Source organism: Oryctolagus cuniculus, chromosome 12 (genome assembly GCF_051225735.1).
Source record: "Oryctolagus cuniculus isolate XC-2025 breed Fujian yellow rabbit chromosome 12, ASM5122573v1, whole genome shotgun sequence".
In the NCBI taxonomy this organism is placed as follows: Eukaryota; Metazoa; Chordata; class Mammalia; order Lagomorpha; family Leporidae; genus Oryctolagus; species Oryctolagus cuniculus.
In genome coordinates this window covers 105,806,045-105,825,841 of record NC_142878.1, presented here as the reverse complement: position 1 = coordinate 105,825,841, position 19,797 = coordinate 105,806,045, and the positions used below count along the sequence as shown (strand labels likewise).

Genomic DNA, 19,797 nt, shown 5'->3' with positions numbered 1-19,797 from the left:
GCTTCGCCCGCGCCGGAGGCCCCGCCTCCCGGAGGCCCCGCCCCCACCGGCGAGCCAAGGGCTGTCTCCGCGCTCGCTCCTGGCCCCGCCCCCGGACACGCGCCGCCTCCGCTGGCCAATCGCCGGGCTCGTCTCGCGGTGACGCGCCGCGCCGAGCTGCGACCCGGAAGCGGCCTGGCGGGGATCTCCGGGAAGTCTCCTCCCTCTTCCTCTCCATTCATTCTTTGCTTCGGTGAGAGACTTGCGTCGTGTACCTGCCGGGTGCGGATCGGTCGTTCAGACTCGGGGGGATGTGTCGGTCCTCACGGAGGGAGACAGATCAGGTGCTCATTCCACAGGTGTCGGGTTTTAGTTTTTAACCGCGGGATTGAGGTGCGCATCATAAAATGCACTCGCCGTGCGTCCAGTCGGATGATTTTAGTGCGTGTAAAGCTTACGCAGCCATCACCACGGTCTAGTTTTTGAATATGGAAGTGGTCCTCATACTCATTTGCGATTAATCCCTGCTCTCGTCCCCCGGCCCCCGGCTCTACAGATGCCAGAGCTCAGAGTCCAATGGGAAAGACGGGCACCGATCAAGTGTCACACAGGTGGGTCATAAAACAGTGGGAAGTGGCAGGAAGCAAAAGGGCAAGCGGCTTGGCCAAAGTCAGGCGCCTGATGCAAGCCCGTATTGGGTCCCAGGAAGACTTCCCTTAGGAGATAAATCCACGCTCACCCTCCCTTCTTCTCTCCCCAGGGACCACCCAGACCCTCACCCTCGGGTCACAGCTGGGTGGTGCAGGACGTAGGGCTCCCCCCGCCCGACCCAGAGAGTGCTGTAGAACCCGGAGATCTGTGTCCGCTCACCCGTGCACAGCAAGCCGTGCACAGCAAGCCGGGGGTGGGGGGGGGAGGTAGGTGTTTGTTTTGCAAAGCTCAGAGCAAAGGGGTGTGGGCAACTGCCACTCAACTCCCAGACCACCCCTGAAGAATTAGGGGCACGGTCGGCTCATGGAGGGCATCTCTGGTTGGTCCACACTGCATGTGGCCTTCCTTTGATTGGTCACTGACAGGAGGCCGGCTAGTGGAGGGCATCTCTGGTTGGTCCACACTGCGTGTGGCCTTCCTTTGATTGGTCACTGACAGGAGGCCGGTGTGTATCTGAGGACGCTGTGGTGACAAAGTGGGCTCCCACCTGTCGGGTCTACAAGGAGACTGGCTGTTACTGTCTGCTCAGGGTCAAAGGTTCTGTGAAGTGTCTCAGAATGGGAGCCCAGGGGCCGCGTTGTGGCATGGTGGGTAGAGCCCGACACTGGCATCCTATATGGGCACTGGTTCAAGTCCTGGCTGCTCTACTTTCGATCCAGCTCCCTACTAGTGTGCCTGGGAAAGCAGAAGATGGCCCAAGTGCTTGGGCCCCGGCACCCATGTGGGAGACCTGAATGAAGCTCCTGGTTCCTGGCTTCAGCCTGGCCTAGAACTGGCTGTGGTGGCCATCTGGGGAGCAAGCCAGTAGATGGAAAATCTCTCTCTCTCTCTCTCTCTCTCTCTCTCCCTTTATCTCTGTAACTCTGCCTTTCAAATAAATAAATAAAATAAACCTTTTTTTTTTAATGGGAATCTAGCATTAGGGTCTTAGCTATAGAGGCGATGGTTGAATTCCGAGTCTTGCGGTCAGGAGTCTTGTGGGGCCAGCCTGACCCGCGCACCACTCCCCCAGTCCAGTGACCTACTCTTTGGCATGGAGGTGACTTGCACTCCTCCACGTGGAGCCAGAGGCCCTGCAAGCTGAGAAAGAGAGCCGGGACTGGTAAAATCCCCATCGGAGGCATGAGGGACAGGGGCTCCGCACCCGCCCAGAAAGGGGACGTGACACCAAAGGGCTTTCATGAGACAAGCAGCCGTGGCCTTACAGGGAGGAGGACGCTCGGCCGTCCTTCCCTGCCAGGCCCTTCCTCTCACCACCCTGAATCGCTCTCTGCAGTGGCTGCCCTCCTGCAGGCCCCGCCATCTCGTGCTCACACTATTACAACACCCCCCTCACCCTCTGACCTGCCCCTTCCAGCCCTTTCTCCCCACAGGCCTCTGCAGGCACGGCTCTGACCAGGGCTTGCTTTGTCCTAAAACCTCCTGCCTCTCCTCCCCTGGGTGATACTGTCATCAGTCTTCTTTCAGCCTTATATCCTGACCTGGAGTGCCAGCCAAGTGGGACTGCTGGCCAGCCCCCAGATGGTTCCCATAGCTTACCCCTCTGCACCTCCGAGCCTGCCATTCCCTCTGCCTGAGTGCCCTTTTGCCCCGTTTTCACCTGTTGAAATCCCAGCCATTTGTCACGACTCAGCTCAGATGTTGGTTCCTTTGGGAAGCCCCCAAGACCACCTTCAGGCCCCCTGTGCCCACTCCAGGTGCTGGGCACTTGGCTCCCACCTCTGCTGGGAAGCTTAGCACATTCTCTCCTGCCAGCACCGTCCGGAAGATATTGCGCAAGCCCAGGGACCAGGTCCTGTGCCTTGGTCTCTGGAGCAGACACTAGACACTGCTCTGTGATTACAATGACTTTGTCCAATCTCCCAGTTACCCCCCCTCCAGTAACTTTGTGGGGTAACTGAGGCATGTGTAGCGAGCCGTGACGTGGGTGCTGCGTGCACATTCGGAAGCCAGGGCAGTCGTTTTCCTTCACAGGCTGGCCGGTGCACCAAAAGCCTTCTCAAGCTGAATGCCTACCAACGCAATGTGCAAGCAGCAAACCGAACGGGGAAAGTGTGGACTCCCAGGGCCTCGGTCCTGCTGCCTACTTCCTGGGGCTGGATCCGCTCCCTGAGTCGGCCCCCGGGCACCAGAGACCCCGGTCCTGATCGTCACACGTTCCTGAGGGCACAAGCCACTTTGTCCCTGCCCCTTGCGCTGGGTAGTGCCGGAGCTCCCATCAGCAAGACGTGTTTGGGGCAGAAGTGGGGAGAAAGCTCTAGAAGGTGGGCTCTCGCCTGTGACTACTGCACTACACAGTCCACGTGTGCTTTACTCTAAGGAAAAAAGTTTTAAGTCAAAGTAGCAATTTTTAAGGAATAAATTATTGAAACAATACAGTTATTTATACGCCAAATGCTGCTGCCTTTTTTTTTTTTTTTTTTTTTTTTTTTACGAAAGGCACACAAGTTCATTTCCATGGAGTTTTCCTAGTTTATTTAAGTATTTTTATTCAGGGGCCAGCATAGTGGCTCAGAGGCTTAAGCCACACCTTGATGCCACCATCCCATAGCAGAGTGCTGGTTTGAATCCCAGCTGCTCCACTTCCAACCCAGCTCCCTACTAATGTACCTGGGAAGGCAGCAGAGGAAGGCCCAAGTGCTTAGGCCCCTGCACCCATATGGGAGACCTGGGGAGATTTCCTGGATCCATCCTGGCTTCAGCCCGGCCCAGCCCTAGATGGTGCGGTGCTGCTCCTCCGCACGCGGAGGAGCCGCACCGGACCGGGCGCTTGTTGTTCCCCTTTTTTACAAGTCCTTTCTATAGTAAAGTAAGAATAAGTAAACAGCAAACTCCCAAAGCAAGAATGAGTAGAGAGAAATGAGAAAGAACGAAGTAACGAACTTCCCCGCGAACTCTCCAACGCACTCTCCAACCAACCCACCCCACCATGCCGTCTCTCTCCTCCTATATAGTCCTCTCCACCAATCCCAACTCGGCTGCCCACACGCCGAGCACGCCGCTCTCCTCCAATCAGGAGCAGCTCCTGCAGCTTGTCAAGTTGGTGAGAGGCAGCTGGGTAGAAGCTGTTTACTTCTCTCCCAGCGCCATATTGTGGGAGAGCAGATGCATAGAATAAATCTTAATTCCAGTAACAGTATAGTCCGAATTGCTCCCCACAGATCCCCCTTTCTTTTTATTTTTTTGGCGTTGATACGCGCCTGTGTAAAGTTCAGTGTGATCTTCATGCTATTGACTCTTGTTTGTCGTGCTACTTCAGAGTTTGTTGAAAAATGTCCCGTATTCCAAAGATCCCAGGGATTGGTTATTCATTGTTTTCTTCCTCAAATGGAGTTTTCTTCTTCTAGATCTTCTGCTGGCAGGTTTATCAACCGAATTCTTCTCTCAGGGGTCCATATTGGTTGTGCCGCACCCTGTGGAAAAAAACAAACGGCGCCTCGTACTCTTCTGAGTAAGGGGAACGGGCCTTTCCATTGGTTGTCCTGTAAATCCTTCCACATTACCCACTGTATTGATTCCTTATCAGCTGATTGAGTATGCATTTCTGCAGGTGTTTTACCGTTCTTTTTCTTGTTCAAAAAATTAATTGTATAAAGAGCTAGGGCCAAGACATCCTTGTTGGATGTGGCCATTTCCCCTATTCCCCCTTTTTGTTTAATTATTAAATTTTTTAAATATAAGTGAGCGCGTTCTACCACAGCTTGCCCTTGTGGATTGTATGGAATACCGGTAATATGGGAGATTCCGAATTCTTTCAAAAATGCAGCAAAACGCTTTGATGTATACGCTGGGCCGTTATCCGTTTTGATCACATGAGGAACTCCCCAGGCTGCAAAAGCCTGCAAGCAGTGTTGGATTACTTGTTGTACTCCTTCTTTATTCATGGCTGTGGCCATAATTACACCTGAGTATGTATCTACAGTGACGTGAACACAGCTTTGTCGCCCAAAAGAGGGGATATGTGTAACGTCCATCTGCCAGATATGTCCTGGTTTAAGGCCACGGGGATTGGCTCCCGCAGGAATCTTTGGAACTATGGTAACAACGCACTTTTCACAGGATCTAATGATATCTTCTGCTTGCTTGCGGGGAATATTAAATTTAAAACTTAAAGTGTGGGTGTTAACATGCCATTTAGAGTGATATTCTTTAGCTTGTTCCAAAGCGGTGCATGCAAGCAAGAATCTTGAATAGTGATCTGCCATCATGTTTCCTCGAGTAAGTGGGCCAGGTAAATTAGAATGAGCTCTTATGTGGCCTATGTAAATAGCATGCTCTCTTTGATTTAATAACCCCTGAATTTCACTTAGATAAGAATAGACTGAGGAGGATTTAAGAATAAGGCACTGTGTAGCGAGCATCTGAACTGCATTCACCACATATGCACTATCAGACAAAATATTCATGGGTGCACTCTCTCTGCGTAATACTGTTGCGATAATAGCTAATTCTGCATGTTGTGGAGAAGGGGATGCTGTTAAAACGAAATATCGTTGATTGTTAAATATAGCTGCTCCTGTTCCGCCTTTAGCTCCATCCGTAAATACGGTAACTGCCCCTTGAATTGGATCCCTTCGCACCTTCTGCACCCGTTTGATTGAAACCTGTGTGCAGAAGTTAACAAATGGATGGCGAGGGTAGTGATTGTCAATCTCTATTTGTAGAATGAGAACTATGTATGCCCATTGCCAGCATTCCCTTGTAAAGGCTTCTACTGCCTCTTGAGCAAAGGGAACTACACATCGCTTTGGAGTCTTCCCTGCCATTTCTGTCGCCTTTTTTATTGCTGTTAATATTAAATCGGCCACCGCAATGCCTTGGGTGTATAGTACACGCGGTGCATGTGAATGTGGGTATACAAACAACAAGGGTCCTCCTTGCCAAATGACTGCGAAGGGATACAGCTGTTCCATAAAAATTAATATTTCTAGGGCTTGTTGTGGATCACATCTTTCCATCTGCATTGCTTTAATTTGTTTTTCAATTTTCTGTAATGCCAAGCGGGCTTCTATTATCAATCTACGAGGGGAATCAAGCTGGGCATCTCCTTCTAAAATATTGAATAATGGCATCATATCTTCGGTAGTTAATTTACAATAGGGCCTCAACCAATTTAAATTGCCACATAATTTTTGGAAGTCATTAAGGGTCTGTAACCCATCTATTGCAATTTCAAATTCTAATGGGGTTACCTTTTCAGAAGTTACTTTAAGTCCTAAGTACTGTACTACTTCCCCTTTTTGTATCTTCTCTGGCGCTACTTGTAACCCAACTTTTTCCAAATATAATAGCAGCAGCTTATATGCTTCCATTAGGTGACTTTCACTTTCAGCCGTTATTAACAAGTCATCCATGTAGTGTAAAATTTGTACTTTTGGGCACTGTTGTCGAACCGGCTCTACTGCCTGGTCAACATATAGCTGGCATATGGCAGGACTGTTAGTCATTCCTTGGGGAAGCACCTTCCATTCATATCTTTTGTCGGGACCTTGATGATTAATGGAAGGTACGGTGAAAGCAAACCTCTGAGTGTCTTGTTCATGTAGAGGTATGCTAAAAAAGCAGTCCTTCAGATCGAGTACTATTAGTGGCCAATGCTTTGGGATCATAGTAGGAACCGGGAGTCCGGGTTGCAATGCCCCCATGGGTTGCATCTGCTGATTAACAGCCCGTAAATCATGCAACAACCGGTATTTCCCTGATTTTTTCTTTATCACGAATATTGGCGTATTCCATGGGGAGGTTGATGGTTGCAAATGGCCTGCCTCTAATTGTTGTGATACTATATCATTTACCGCAGCCAACTTTTCCTGGGTAAGGGGCCACTGTGGTATCCACTTTGGCTTGTTGTCCAGCCATGACAATGGCAGCGGCTGCATCTCAGTGGCCCCCACGAAAAACCCGTGTCCTGTCTTTTAAAATCGCCTATGGGCTGGGCTAGGTCCCTTCTGCCTTCTCTGGAGCCTAATCCTCTCTCCTGATATCCCTTTTTATACATAATACGCCGTCCTGTAGAACTCTCCAATTGATCCTCATTTGTTAACGTCAGTCCCAATTGTTCTAAAATGTCTCTTCCCCATAATGTGATGGGGAGTGCACTAACATAAGGTTGCACATTTCCCTTGTTCCCTTCTTGATCCTGCCAATGAAGCACCTGAGCACTCCTTGATGGTGTCATGGCCGCACCTAGGCCTACTAAAGTATTATCTCCTGGCTGAAGGGGCCATGACTTCGGCCAATCATTTTCCGAAATTATACTTACATCCGCACCTGTGTCTAGCAGGCCCTGAATTGACTTTCCTCTAATGGTTAAGGTCCACAGAGGTCGATCTGCTAGAGATAGGGACAAGGCTGCAAATTTCTCCCCTTGGGGTCCATTAACATCCTGCGCTCCAATCATGATCAGTATTTGAGCCACAGGTTCTTCTGGTTTGATTTGAATAATACCCTTTGTAGATTGTATTAGCACTTTTAGCTTATCAAAAGGTAATTGAATGACTCCGGTGATGACCATTAGGCCTCTCAAAGCATTTGTTTCTTTTCCTACGATTATTCCAAGTCCGTTATGCTCCGCTGAAATTGTTTCTGCCCTCACCTCTATGGCTTGTGGCCCCATTTGAGGTGTCAGTACCGAATATTCGGTGGCTCGTAACTCTGCGCGGTAAATATTTGGTTTTGGGACCGTGGCACCCACCGATTGTTTTGGCCCCGGGGTGCAGGGGCCCACATTCCGTTTTTTTGCTGTTGACCATATACACCTGATCTTCTTATGGGGCCCGGCTCATTTGGCATCCTCTGGGGATTGCCTGCGCTGTTTATTTTAAAGTAACATTCACTGACCCAATGATTTCCTCTTCTACAGCGTGGGCAAAGGCCTGGTCTTCTCGAGTTCTCTACGCCCTGCCGATCTCGGGCTGGAAATCTGGCCCTACATTCCCTCATTAGATGCCCTTCTCGACCACATCTAAAGCATATACGTCCCCTCATGTTCTGTCTAAATTGTCGGGTTACTGCTACTGCAGCATGTGATCCAGAAACTACATCATCCATGACATCCCTACAGATTTTCAAAAAGGTAGGGATGTCCTTATGCTGCCATGGTCTAAGAGCTTCCCGACATGTTTTATTGGCCTGTTCATATGCCAATCTTTTGACTAAGGGCATTGCTTCTTCCACGGTTTCGAAAATGTTTCCTGCTGCTTCCATTAATCGGTTCACGAAATCAGCGTAAGGTTCGGTAGGGCCCTGTACTATCTTAGTTAGGCTGTGTCTTACTTCTCCTTTTCTGGGTATCACCTTCCAGGCTCTTCTTGCTATCTCTCTCACCTGTAAGAGGACAGCTGTTGGTAATCGGGCCTGCTCATCGGGACAGGCAAATCGCCCTTCTCCATTTAACATTTCCTCATCCCATGCTTGATTCCCTGTTTGATAGTTCTGCTTTGAATATTCTCGCGCAAATTCTTTATAGGCAGCTAGCCACAAGAGGAAGTCACCCCCGCCTAATACCGCCTTTACTAAGTTTCTCCAATCCTCAGGTATTAGGCCTTGCTGCCCGATGTTATCAAGGATTGCCTGAGTGTAACTTGCATGGGGCCCATACAATTGTACTGATTGCTGCAACTCTTTAAGTAATTTATGGTCAAGAGGCGTCCATCCCCTGTTTCCCTGTGGATCCTGAATTACAGGAAACACTTGGCCTGGTTCCTGGTACTGCTCCCAAGCAGGTTTTCTATAAACAGCTCCCCTTTGCTTGTTTTCGGTTCTTGGCCTTTCTAGCTCCTCCTGCATACCTACTCCCTCCATCACTCCTTCTTCCTCCCACTCTTCTTCAATCTCATGGGGAAAAAAGGGGCTTTTCTTTACAGGAGGAAACTTTGGTAGTACCAATGGGCGATACCGGGGTGGTGATTCATCCTTTATGGTTGAATTTGCCAGCCTTGTATGGCCAGGCATCTCTCTCGGGGGCGAGGTTCCCTCCTCAGCTTCCTTCTCCCCCCCATAAGCTTCCTGGCTCTCTAAATCCTTCTTTGATTTTCTTCTCACTTGTTCGTTACAATAGTTGCTCGCCTGGCTGCCCTGCCATAATTCTTCCTGCATTTCACTCCCCTCATTAAGCAACAACTCGATCCCTTCCGTGGGGTTCTGAAGCACCTGATCAACGAGTTGCCACAGCTTCAGCACTTCTATCGGTTCCCCAGCCTCGCGCATTTTCCGTCCCACCTGCCTCCACTGCTGTGGAAACCAGGGGGACGTCTCTACGATTGCTCTTACGAATGCATGAATTTTCCTCCCCCCTCGTTTCCCTTGCTTAGAGGAAAAGCTGCGACGAGGTGGGGAGTAGGAAGAGAGAGAGAGAGAAACCATATTTAGCCCATAGATGATCTTTAGGGAGAAACAGAGGATGGTGCCCAGGAGGAGGAAGAGGTAGCCAGTGGGCAAAGAGTAGCCAAAGAACTCCATTGTCTGTACCGTCTGTGACATGTTGGAGCAGTGAGCGTAATGGAAGACTGAGTCTCCCAGACGTTCCCAGTTAATACCTCCTTCCTAGCTTCTAATTTTCTTCCCCCGCGGCTTTTTTCCTAGGTTCTGACTAGCTTTTCACCGGCACTCTTTCCGTCCGGCCTTCCCCTAGGCTCTTTGCTAGTCTCTCTCTCCAGTAATTTCCCACTTCTTCCCGGTCTTTCCCTCCTAGGTTTCCTATCCGAGTCACGGCACCACTTGCTGCTCCTCCGCACGCGGAGGAGCCGCACCGGACCGGGCGCTTGTTGTTCCCCTTTTTTACAAGTCCTTTCTATAGTAAAGTAAGAATAAGTAAACAGCAAACTCCCAAAGCAAGAATGAGTAGAGAGAAATGAGAAAGAACGAAGTAACGAACTTCCCCGCGAACTCTCCAACGCACTCTCCAACCAACCCACCCCACCATGCCGTCTCTCTCCTCCTATATAGTCCTCTCCACCAATCCCAACTCGGCTGCCCACACGCCGAGCACGCCGCTCTCCTCCAATCAGGAGCAGCTCCTGCAGCTTGTCAAGTTGGTGAGAGGCAGCTGGGTAGAAGCTGTTTACTTCTCTCCCAGCGCCATATTGTGGGAGAGCAGATGCATAGAATAAATCTTAATTCCAGTAACAGTATAGTCCGAATTGCTCCCCACAGTGCGGCCTTGTGGGGAGTGAACCAGCAGATGGAAGATCTCTGCTCTTCCCTGTGTCACTCTGCCATGCAAATAAATAAATGAGATAAATAATTAAAAATGTAAAAGAATTTCTATTTAAAATATGATGGTCTAAGTGTGTTTGTCTATCTCCATTTTAGGAAAAGATTCAACAAATTGATAAGCTAAGTGTGTAGGATTTGAAAAGAAATGGGTAAAGGACCTGAACAAGCAATTCACAGCCCAAGACACATAAAGGAACTTAAAGTCTGTTCAACCTTCACCATAATAAAATGCATGCAGATCTTTTTTAAAGTATGCACTTTTGAAAACCTCTTTTATTTGATGCAAATAAACCTCTGACATCCTAGACTGTCCAATGTATGGTGAAACTGCTGCCCTCTAAGCTTGACTTACAGTTGTTTCGGAAAATAGTTCAGCAATGTGTCTCAAGAGACACAGCCTTCCTCTCTCACCCAGTGACTCCGTTCCCAAGAATTCATCTCTTGGGAAAAAAATCCAGACAGAAAGAAAGCATCAAGGCATGGTAGGATCATCTGTCACTTTGAAAATAAACAGGGTCTCAGCAGCTCACCAAGGAAGCCACGCTGTGCTTTGTGAATGAGTGGAGCGAACCCCACTCTGCCCACACAGGTGGTCAGTGTGAAGACTCTTCAGCATCTTGGCAAATGCTGATGGGGAGAGGGGATGCCAAATGTGGAATGGCTTCCACGCTCTGCTATGATCTCTCTCTCTCTTTATTTATTTATTTTTTAAGGACCAGTGCTGTGGCACAGTGGGTTAATCAGGGGCCTGCAGCACCAGTATCCCGTATGGGTGCTGGTTCAAGTCCTGGATGCTCCACTTCCAATCCAGCTCCCCGATAGTGCACCTGGGAAAGCAGTAGAAGATGGCCCAAGTCTCTGGGCCCCCTGCACACATGTGGGAGACTCGGAAGAAGCTTCTGACTTCGGCCTGGCCTAGCCTCAGTCATGTGATCCTCTAGGGAGTGAACTAGTCGATGGAAAATCTGTCTTTTTCTCTATCCATAACTTTGTCTTTCAAATAAATAACTCTTTTAAAAAAAGATTTATTTAAAAAAGATTTATTTATTTATTTATTTGAGAGATAGAGTTATAGACAGAGAGAGAGACAGAGAGAGAGGTCTTCCAACTACTGGTTCACTCCCCAAAAGGCTGCAATAGCCAGAGGTGGGCCAATTCAAAGCCAGGAGCCAGGATATTCCTGTGGGTCTCCCATGCAGGTGCAGGGATCCAAGCACTTGGGCCATCTTCCACTGCTTTCTCAGGCTATAGCGGAGAGCTGGATCAGAAGAAGAGCAGCCAGGACACAAACCAGTACCCACATGGGGTGCCAGTGCTGCAGGCAGAGGTGTAGCCTACTGTGCCCCAGTGCCGGCCCCCCTACTGTAACCTCTTTCCAGGCATGAGCCGACACTAGAAGGGAACCTGCCTCCTCCCACAGTAGTCTCCCACTCAGTCAAATCCAGTTCTTGTCTCCTAGTTGCTCAGGCCAAAGGCATGAGGTAGAGCTGAGAGGGACACTCATCCCCAGCTCCACTGCTGCTACCCAGGTTCAGGTCAGAGTCGTCTCTTACCTGAACCTGTAGTAGCCTCCGAACCGGTCTTCCTGCTTCCACGCTCGCCCCGTTATCATCCATCTCTCATCAGAGGATTCTGTGAAAATGTAAGACACTCGGTGTGGGGAGCAATCCGGACTAGACTAAGTTACTCGAATTAGGACTTATTCTATGCATCTGCTCTCCCACAATATGGCGCTGGGAGAGAAGTAAACAGCTTCCGCACAGCTGCCTCCAGTTCAACTAATAAACTGTAGGACTTGCTACTGATTGGAGGAGAGCAGCGTACTCGGCGTGTGGGCAGCCGAGTTAGGATTGGCGGAGGAGGACTATAAAGGAGGAGAGAGACGGCATTCACCAGGAACATCTATGGGGAACATCTAAGGGAACCCGTGCAGCCCCGAGAGAACCGGCCGGCGGTGTGCCGCTCCCCTGCGGAAGTGGGGAATGCGGCCAGGGGGAACTGCCCTTCCACGGAGGTGGAGGGGATAGTAGCCAACCCGGGAAGAACCAGCAGCAAACCCGGGGAGGGCCGAGCAGACGAAAGAACAGCGCAGGGTCCTGTGTTGCTCCTCCACGAAGAGGGGGAGCGACACTCGGGCCTCTGCCCAAGGCTGGCCAGCAATGTCCCATCTCTTTCTAGGTAAAAGCCGATGCGGAGACAGCAACCCACAGGGCCCTAAGTGCTCGGATTCCACCACGCCTCCTCTCCCCTCGAGTCCCCACTGTGCACCTTGAGGCACATCTGTCCTGGGGTCAGCCCACGCCGCCTCCCACCTTGTCACTTGCTGTTCCCAATCCCTGGGAAGCTCTTCCTTACGGCTCGCTCCTCGGACACTCCCATCTCCACCCTCAGTCCCGTGGATTCTGTTTCTGTGCACTTGCCTGCTCTGGGCGTTTAACATGAAGGGAATCATGCAGGGTGTGGCCGCTCTTGTTGACACATCACCGCACGTGCCCGTCCTTCACTGCTCATTGCTGTCAAGTTCTGTTCATCCCAGCGCGTGCACGGACCACAGTGCATTGACACGCCCATCAGTTGATGGACCCTGGCACGCTTCACCGTTTGTAGCAAGTATGAGTAATGCCGCTGTCCTTTCTTGTTCCTGAAATGTTACTTGTGCAATAAAAATTATGTGTTCCAAAAAGTCCTTGCCCCTTGTTCTTGTAGACGTGTCCGTGTTCTAACATCGTCACGGATGTGCTTCTAAGGCACAGCCTCCTACACACAGCCCGGAGAGCATGAAAGCTGAGGCCACTCAGGGAGCTCTCCACATGGGGAGGAACTGGGCCCGGGGACACTGGCTCCCTTCCAGCTGTTCTACTGCAGTGACTCTGGGTCTGAGAGTCACCTGGAGTCCTTGGGTTGCCAACAGTCTGTTTTTTGTTTTTTTGGTTTTTTTTACAGGCAGAGTGGACAGTGAGAGAGAGAGAGAGAGAAAGGTCTTCCTTTGCTGTTGGTTCACCCTCCAATGGCTGCTGCTGCTGCTGCGGCCGGCACACCACGCTGATCCGAAGGCAGGAGCCAGGTACTTATCCTGGTCTCCCATGGGGTGCAGGGCCCAAGCACTTGGGTCATTCTCCAGGGCACTCCCAGGCCATAGCAGAGAGCTGGCCTGGAAGAGGGGCAACCGGGACAGAATCCGGCGCCCCGACCGGGACTAGAACCTGGTGTGCCGGCACCGCAAGGCGGAGGATTAGCCTAGTGAGCCACGGCACCGGTCTCACAGTCTGGTTTTTTAATTGTTTTTGTTAAAGATTTTATTTATTTACTTGTGAGGTAGAGTTATAGTGAGAGGGAGAGACAGAAACGTCTTCCATGCCCTGGGTCACTCCCCAAATGGCCACGACAGCTGGAGCTGTGCCAATCTGAAGCCAGGAGCCAGGAGCTTCTTCTGGGTCTCCCATGTGGGTGCAGGAGCCCAAGCACTTCAGCGGTCTTCCACTGCTTTCCCAGGCCATAGCAGAGAGCTGGATCGGAAGTGGAGCAGCCAGGACTCGAACCAGTGCCCATATAGGATGCCTGCACCACAGGCAGAGGCTTAGCCTGCTGGTCCCGCCCCCCCAGTCCGGTTTTGGCGCAGGGGTTCCTGCAGCGGTCCTTGCTGGGCCCGGAAGCTGTGGGGGCTGCAGCTCCTTGTGCAATACTTGCCGTGGAGGAGCCTTTCCCACTGAAGGTCTGAGAAGGTATACCAGTCGCCACCGCTGCATGGCGAGCCCCTTGGGGGCAGCTCCTGCAGATCTGTTCATCCTGCAGGGAGCCCTGGCCGTGCCTGCCAGGCAGCAAGGTCAGCGCACGCTCTGACCTCACACCTGCCACTCGGCAGCGCCATTGAGAGACCAACGAAGGCCTGCAGAGTTACTGTCCTTGGGCATCTCCCACGGAAGCGCCAGGGCTCTCCAAACTTTCACACTGAAAACTGAGCTCACTCTTTCCCCCAGGCCGCCTTCCCTCCTGTTTTCTCCATCTCAGCAGAGGACCGTCACCTGCCTAGCTGGCTGGCCATCCCTTAAACCAGGCACTCACCCTCAAGTCCTTGATTGTTCAAAAGCGAGTCTCTGTGCATCTACCATATGCCAGGCCAAAGGGAGAGCGTGGTGGCAGAGGAGGCAAAGTCCCTGCATCTCAAACATAGAGGGGTTCTCAACACTGCCAGACGCCACCCCCCCCCAGCCTTTAAAGGTTTATTTTATTTTATTTGAAAGGCAGAATTACAGAGATTGACAGGGAGAGACAGAAAGAGATCTTCCATATGCTGGTTCTTTCCCCAAATAACCACAATGGCCAGGGCTGGGCCAGGCCAAAGCCAGGAGCCTGAATTCCATCCGGGTCTCCCACGTGGGTGCAGGGGCCCAAGCATCTTCCCCTGCTGCCCCAGGTGCATTAGCAGGGAGCTGGACTGGAAGCAGAGCAGCTGGGACTTGAACTGGCTCTCCGACATGGGACGCCAGTGCCACAGGCAGCAGCTTAGCTCGCTTTGTCACATCACCACCCCTGGCTGAATTTCTTAAAGTCCTGTGGGACGGGGGACATTCCCCACTGGGGCAGGAGTGTCCCAGTACAGACAATATCCAGTATCCCCAGCCACTGAATGGAAACAGCACCCTCCTGTCTCTGCGGTCACCAGACATACCATCCGCTCAAAACACTGCCTGGGGAGCAAAATCCCTTCTAGTAAGAACCCTGGACTGGGGGCCGGTGTTATGCTGCAGTGGGTTATGCCATTGCTTGGGATACCCACATCCTGGAGCCAAGTGCTGGTTTGAATCCCAGCTTCCTGCTTCTGCAGCCTGGGAGGCAGTAGAAGGTGGGTGGCCCAAGTGCCTGTGCCCCTGCCCCCCCGACCCTGCCACACCTGTCACAGTAAGCCACGTGGACTCTCTCCTGGGGAGGAGATGGGGAGGCCCACGTGCATACCAAGTATTTCACTCACAAGTACAACCTTCTTCTTAAAGAACTCAGGCCAGAAAATCTTCCTCCGAAGCTGGTTTCAGGATAGTGTCCGTGGAGCAAGCCAGGGCTGGAGAGGCAAGCTCCTGGGGAAGGTGTGTGTGATGGAATTGCAGTGACCTTACTTAGCTCCCACCCTTCCTTTTTAAATTGTTTTAAAGATTTACTTATGTATGTGAAAGGCAGAGTTACAGGGAGATTGGAGGAGAGAGAGAGGGAGAGAAATAGAAAGATCTTCCATCCACTGGTTCACTCTCCAAGTGGCCACAATGGCTGGGGCTGGGCCAGGCCAAAGTCAGGAACGTGGAAATCCATCTGGATCTCCCAAGAGGGTGGTAGGAGCCCAGGTACTTGGGCCATCTTCTGCTGCTCTCTCAGGTACACTAGCAGGGAGCAGGATTAGAAGTGGAGCAGCCGAGACTCGAACTGGTGCCCATATGGGATGCTGGCATCGCAGGCAGCAGCTTACCCTACTACACCAGAACACTGGACACCCTAACTGCCCTTTGCTGACACAGCAGGAGGTGGCTGAGCACTGTCTGCCCAAGTCCACAGGTCAAGTGCCAAGGATGTTATATAAACAACCATAACACAGATGGTGACTCCTGGCCCATCGCTCGTTCTAGAGTAGCCAAGCCCAGGCTGTGAGGTTAATGGAGTGAAAACGTGAAAGCCATCTCCACAGTCCCCTGTGAGTATGCAGTCTCCATGACTCCCCGGCCTGGGGCTGGACCCGAACCTCCCTCCAATCCCCCCCACCCCGGGGCGGAACCTGCCCCAGTCCCAGGAAGTAGCCCGAGGAGAGCGGTCTCCACGCAGCTGCACGGGGCTGGGGTCCTGCCGGGGCTGGGAGCAGTGCATCAGCCCTCGGGTGCAGTCTGGAGTTGGGGTGCTCCCGTGGCCCCAGCATGGACATAAATGGAGCAGGAGGCCCAGGGGACCTGGCTGACACTTTCCAAGGAACAAGCTCCACTCTGGATGAAGGTGCCAGGGCAAACCTGGGTCTCCCCACTCTCACTCTGACACTTTCAGGATGTGTGAACTTGAACTTCTATTCTCTCACCAGCAAAACGGGGCTATGTAAACCCCTCAGAGGGTTCTGAGGTCACTATGATTCATTCAGTGACAGCTAGAACATCTTCAGAAAGGCTGGTGCAGACAGAAGCTATCGGCCAGGCGCGTGCTGAATGGCTGTCCCGTCGTCCTGCGCTCATCAGAGATACGCAGGGAAATGATTTATTAAATCAGGATCTTCACTACACACACCTCCAAATATAGAAATGAGTGTTGGTCATCTGCAGCCTGGCCTGTGAAGAACCCAGCATCGTCTGTGAGAGCTACAAAGAAGGTTCTGGAAGACGGGCTGTGTCGAGATGGGGTGCATCAGATGCACCACGCGGCCCTCCCTGGTGGCTCTTGGGAGGGGTGAGGAACCCCCAGACAGATCCTTTCATTCCCCAGGACCTGCACACAGCCCAGAAGCTCAGCTCCCTGCCCTCTTCCTATAGGTTTTCCAGAACCATATTTCTGTGTGCTCACAAGCCACCTTGCTGTGAAGGGTGGGGACCTCAGGCACTAGGGAGCCATTGCACCCCACGGCACCCTCATCTGTCTGACTCTGAAAGCTTGGGAGGGACCATAAAGGGCATCACCCAGGTGAAAAAATCAGTGCTCAGACCATCAATGGCTTGTCCAGTCCAGGGGGCTGGACCCCCAAGCCCGTGCTTAGCCTTGGCTTCCAGGAGCATGTGCAAATGTTTATGGAGGCCTTCTCTGTCTCCAAGAAGGAATTCCTCATGCAGCCCTGGGCACAGATTCAGTGCTGACGCCCCACATGGCCACTGAACACTTGGGAGGTGACACGTCTCCAGGGAGACGTCCGCTTAGTGTGACACACACGCCAGGTTCCAGGCTTACTCCATACGAAGGCGTGTAAAATGGCCCCTTAACATTGTATAATACATAGATATATTTTTGAGATTTATTTATTTCTTAACTTGCGACCACTGACACTTCGTCACAAAGACCAGCAGCTGGTTAAATAGGAGCACCGTGCAGGAAAGGGGAGATGAATGCCGCATTGTGTCTATCCAACCTATTTGCCTCCTCCTGTCCGATCCGCTCGGGCGGTACTTGGTAGCATGCCTATTCTCCTCCCGGTGTTTAAAATGAACTTCCATGTGTGAGTCAGAAATGGAAACAGCTGGCACTTAATGAGCACCTGCGATCCCCACCCTCCTTCCCTGCCTTGCTGAGTGGTATTGTTTAGAAGATTGTAACCCACTAGGACTCTGCCCCATTTCTTTTATTTTTTAAAGATTTACTTACTTATTTGAAAGAAAGTCACCCACACCCAGAGAGAGAGAGAGAGAGAGAGAGAGAGAGAGAGAGAGAGAGAGAGAGATTCCGTATGTTCTATCTGCTGGCTCCTCTCCAAATATCTGCAACAGCCAGTGCTGGGCCAAGCCAAAGCCAGGAGCCAGGAGCTCCATCCGGGTCTCCCACGTGGGTGCAGGGGCCCGAGCACTTGGACCATCCTTCCCAGGTGCATTAGCAGGGAGCTGGATCATCGGATCCGGAGCGGCTGGGACTCGAGTCAGCACCCGGATGTGGAATGCCGTCACAAGTGGCAGCACAGGCCCCAGATCTGCACCCTTTAAACCGTGGCCACCATATGTTTCCCGGCCTAGACAGTGGGACCAAGAGCAGTGTCAGGGCCCAGATTCAAACCCACCCATTACCCGCTGAGTGATCATGGGCAAGTCACCTGCTCCGAGGCCACATCTTCCTCCGTGAAATGAGACCTGGGAGGTGCTTGTGCGGCAGTCTCAGGTACAAAGTGGCCAGAACGATCCTGTGCGCTAGGTAGGTAAGCAGTCATGTTTCTCCATCCTCACACACATACACCTGGGAGCAGCTCAATAAAGCCCAGGACTGGGAATCCGAGAACGAGGCTGGGCCCTTCGTGTGGCCACTTCCTCGTGGGGTGGCACTTGGGGAAGTCACCGCCTCTGGGAATGCAGCCAGTGCCTCTCCTTAGAGCATCATTGTGACAGTTCACAAGAAAGGGCCTAGACTAGGGCAGAACAATTGTAGTCAGATTTTTTTTATAGTAAAATTCATTTGAGAGAAAATGGAGCACCCATCTGCTAGTTCACTTCCCAAATGTCTGCAACGGGTCAAAGTTAGGGATGGTGGGGCTGGCACTGTGGCAGAGCAGGTAAAGCTGCCGCCTGCAGTGCCAGCATCCCATATTGGTGCCGGTTCGAGTCCCAGCTGCTCTACTTCCCATCCAGCTCTCTGCTATGGCCTGGGAAAGCAATAGAAGATGACCCAAGCCCTTGGGCCCCTGCACCCACATGGGAGACCTGAAGAAGCTCCTGGCTCCTGACTTCGGGTCGGCACAGCTCTGGCAGTTGTGGCCAGTTGGAGAATGAGCCAGCAGATGGAAGACCTCCCTCTCCTCTGTGTAACTCAGCCTTTCAAATAAATAAATCTTTAAAAAAATATGATGGAGCATCAAGGCCAGGAGGTGGGAACTCAACCGTTGTCTCCCACATGGGCGGCAGGGACCCAGCTACTGAGCTGTCACCACTGCCTCCCAGGGCACGCAGTTGCAGGAAGCTGGAATTCGGAGAGCTGGGAGTCGAACCCAGGTGCTCCACTTGGGAATTTGGGCGCCTTAACCACCAGAGGACATGTCCCGCCACCCCCGGAGAGGATATTTAAAGGGAATGTTCTAGTCAAGTCGGTGGCTTTGTCTCCAGGGAGAGGAGGGCCTCCCAGAACTGGAAACGCAGGCTGTGTGTGCAGCTTCTGGCTTTTCCACCTGGGACACCCGGCCTGCACACGAGCTGCGGGTGAGCAACTGTGCAAGAATGCGCCGGAGCAGGATCCCGGCTCGTCCTCCTCGGGCAACGCGGCATCCGAGGCGGGAACAGCGACACTTCTGTGAGCGCTTTTGTGCGGTTTGGAAAGGGCCCCAGCTGCCCCCGCTCCGACGTGGGCGCAGAGGGAACCGCAGGGCGAGAGAGCCTTTTCCAGGGCTTGACTCTGCCGGAAAACTCCGCCTTCTCGGCATTTCTGGGAATGCAGCCCTTTGCCCACAGCTGAGGCCCACAGCACGTGTCCACCATGAATGAAGGAAGCTGGGGCGGCCTCTGAAGACTGATTAACAATCCCCAGGGACGCTTAATTGCTTCCTGCCCATCGGAGAGCGATGGTGCATCTCCCAGGACGCGTGTGAATGAAACAGCAGGGCTGTGTCGCTGAGCAGCAAAATAGCACGGAACACTCCGCCCACCAACCTCAGGCAGGAAAGGGGACCCTCAGCCCCAGGGACCCGGACCCTCTGTTCCCATGGCAACCCACAACAGGGGCCCTGAGGCAGTGATTCTCAAAGTGTGGCCACCTGGGCCCAGCTCAGACCTACTAAGTCAGAAACCCTGGGGTACAGCTGCCCACGTGGTTTCCAGACCGCTAAGAAAAAGAACCACCACATCTGCAAGGAAGTATTTACCGGGGCCGGCCCTGTGGCATAACGGGTAAAGCCGCCGCTTCAGGTGCCAGCATCCCATGTGGGCGCTGGTTCTAGTCCCGGCTGCTCCACTTCTGATCCCGCTCCCTGTAATGCGCCTGGGAAAGCAGTGGAAGATGGCCCAAGTGCCTGGGGCCCTGCCACCCACATGGGAGACCAGGAAGAAGCTCCCGGCTCCGGATCCACCCAGCTTTGGCCCTCGGGCCCTTGTGGCCATTTGAGGAGTGAACCAGTAGATGGAAGATCTCTCTCTCTCTCCCTCTCTGTAACTCTTTCAAATAAATAAATCCTTTTAAAACATGATTTATCTCCCACCCACTGGTTCACTTGCCAAATGCCCACAACAGCCAGGGCCGGGCCAGGGCACA

The 19,797-nt window shown here is 52.2% G+C and overlaps 1 long non-coding RNA gene across 4 annotated transcripts; it reads left to right on the top strand.

Moving 5' to 3' along the window:
* Positions 1-105: 105 nt before the first annotated feature.
* LOC138844755 (uncharacterized) lies at positions 106-12,589 on the top strand. 4 transcript variants are annotated; one of them, XR_011381079.2, is made up of 3 exons: positions 106-323; positions 536-590; positions 12,085-12,589. It is a non-coding gene; the product is annotated as an uncharacterized LOC138844755 (long non-coding RNA). The 4 variants fall into 4 exon arrangements; XR_016218376.1 differs by lacking the exon at positions 12,085-12,589 and adding an exon at positions 10,003-11,580; XR_016218375.1 differs by lacking the exon at positions 12,085-12,589 and adding an exon at positions 1,350-1,582.
* Positions 12,590-19,797: the final 7,208 nt, after the last annotated feature.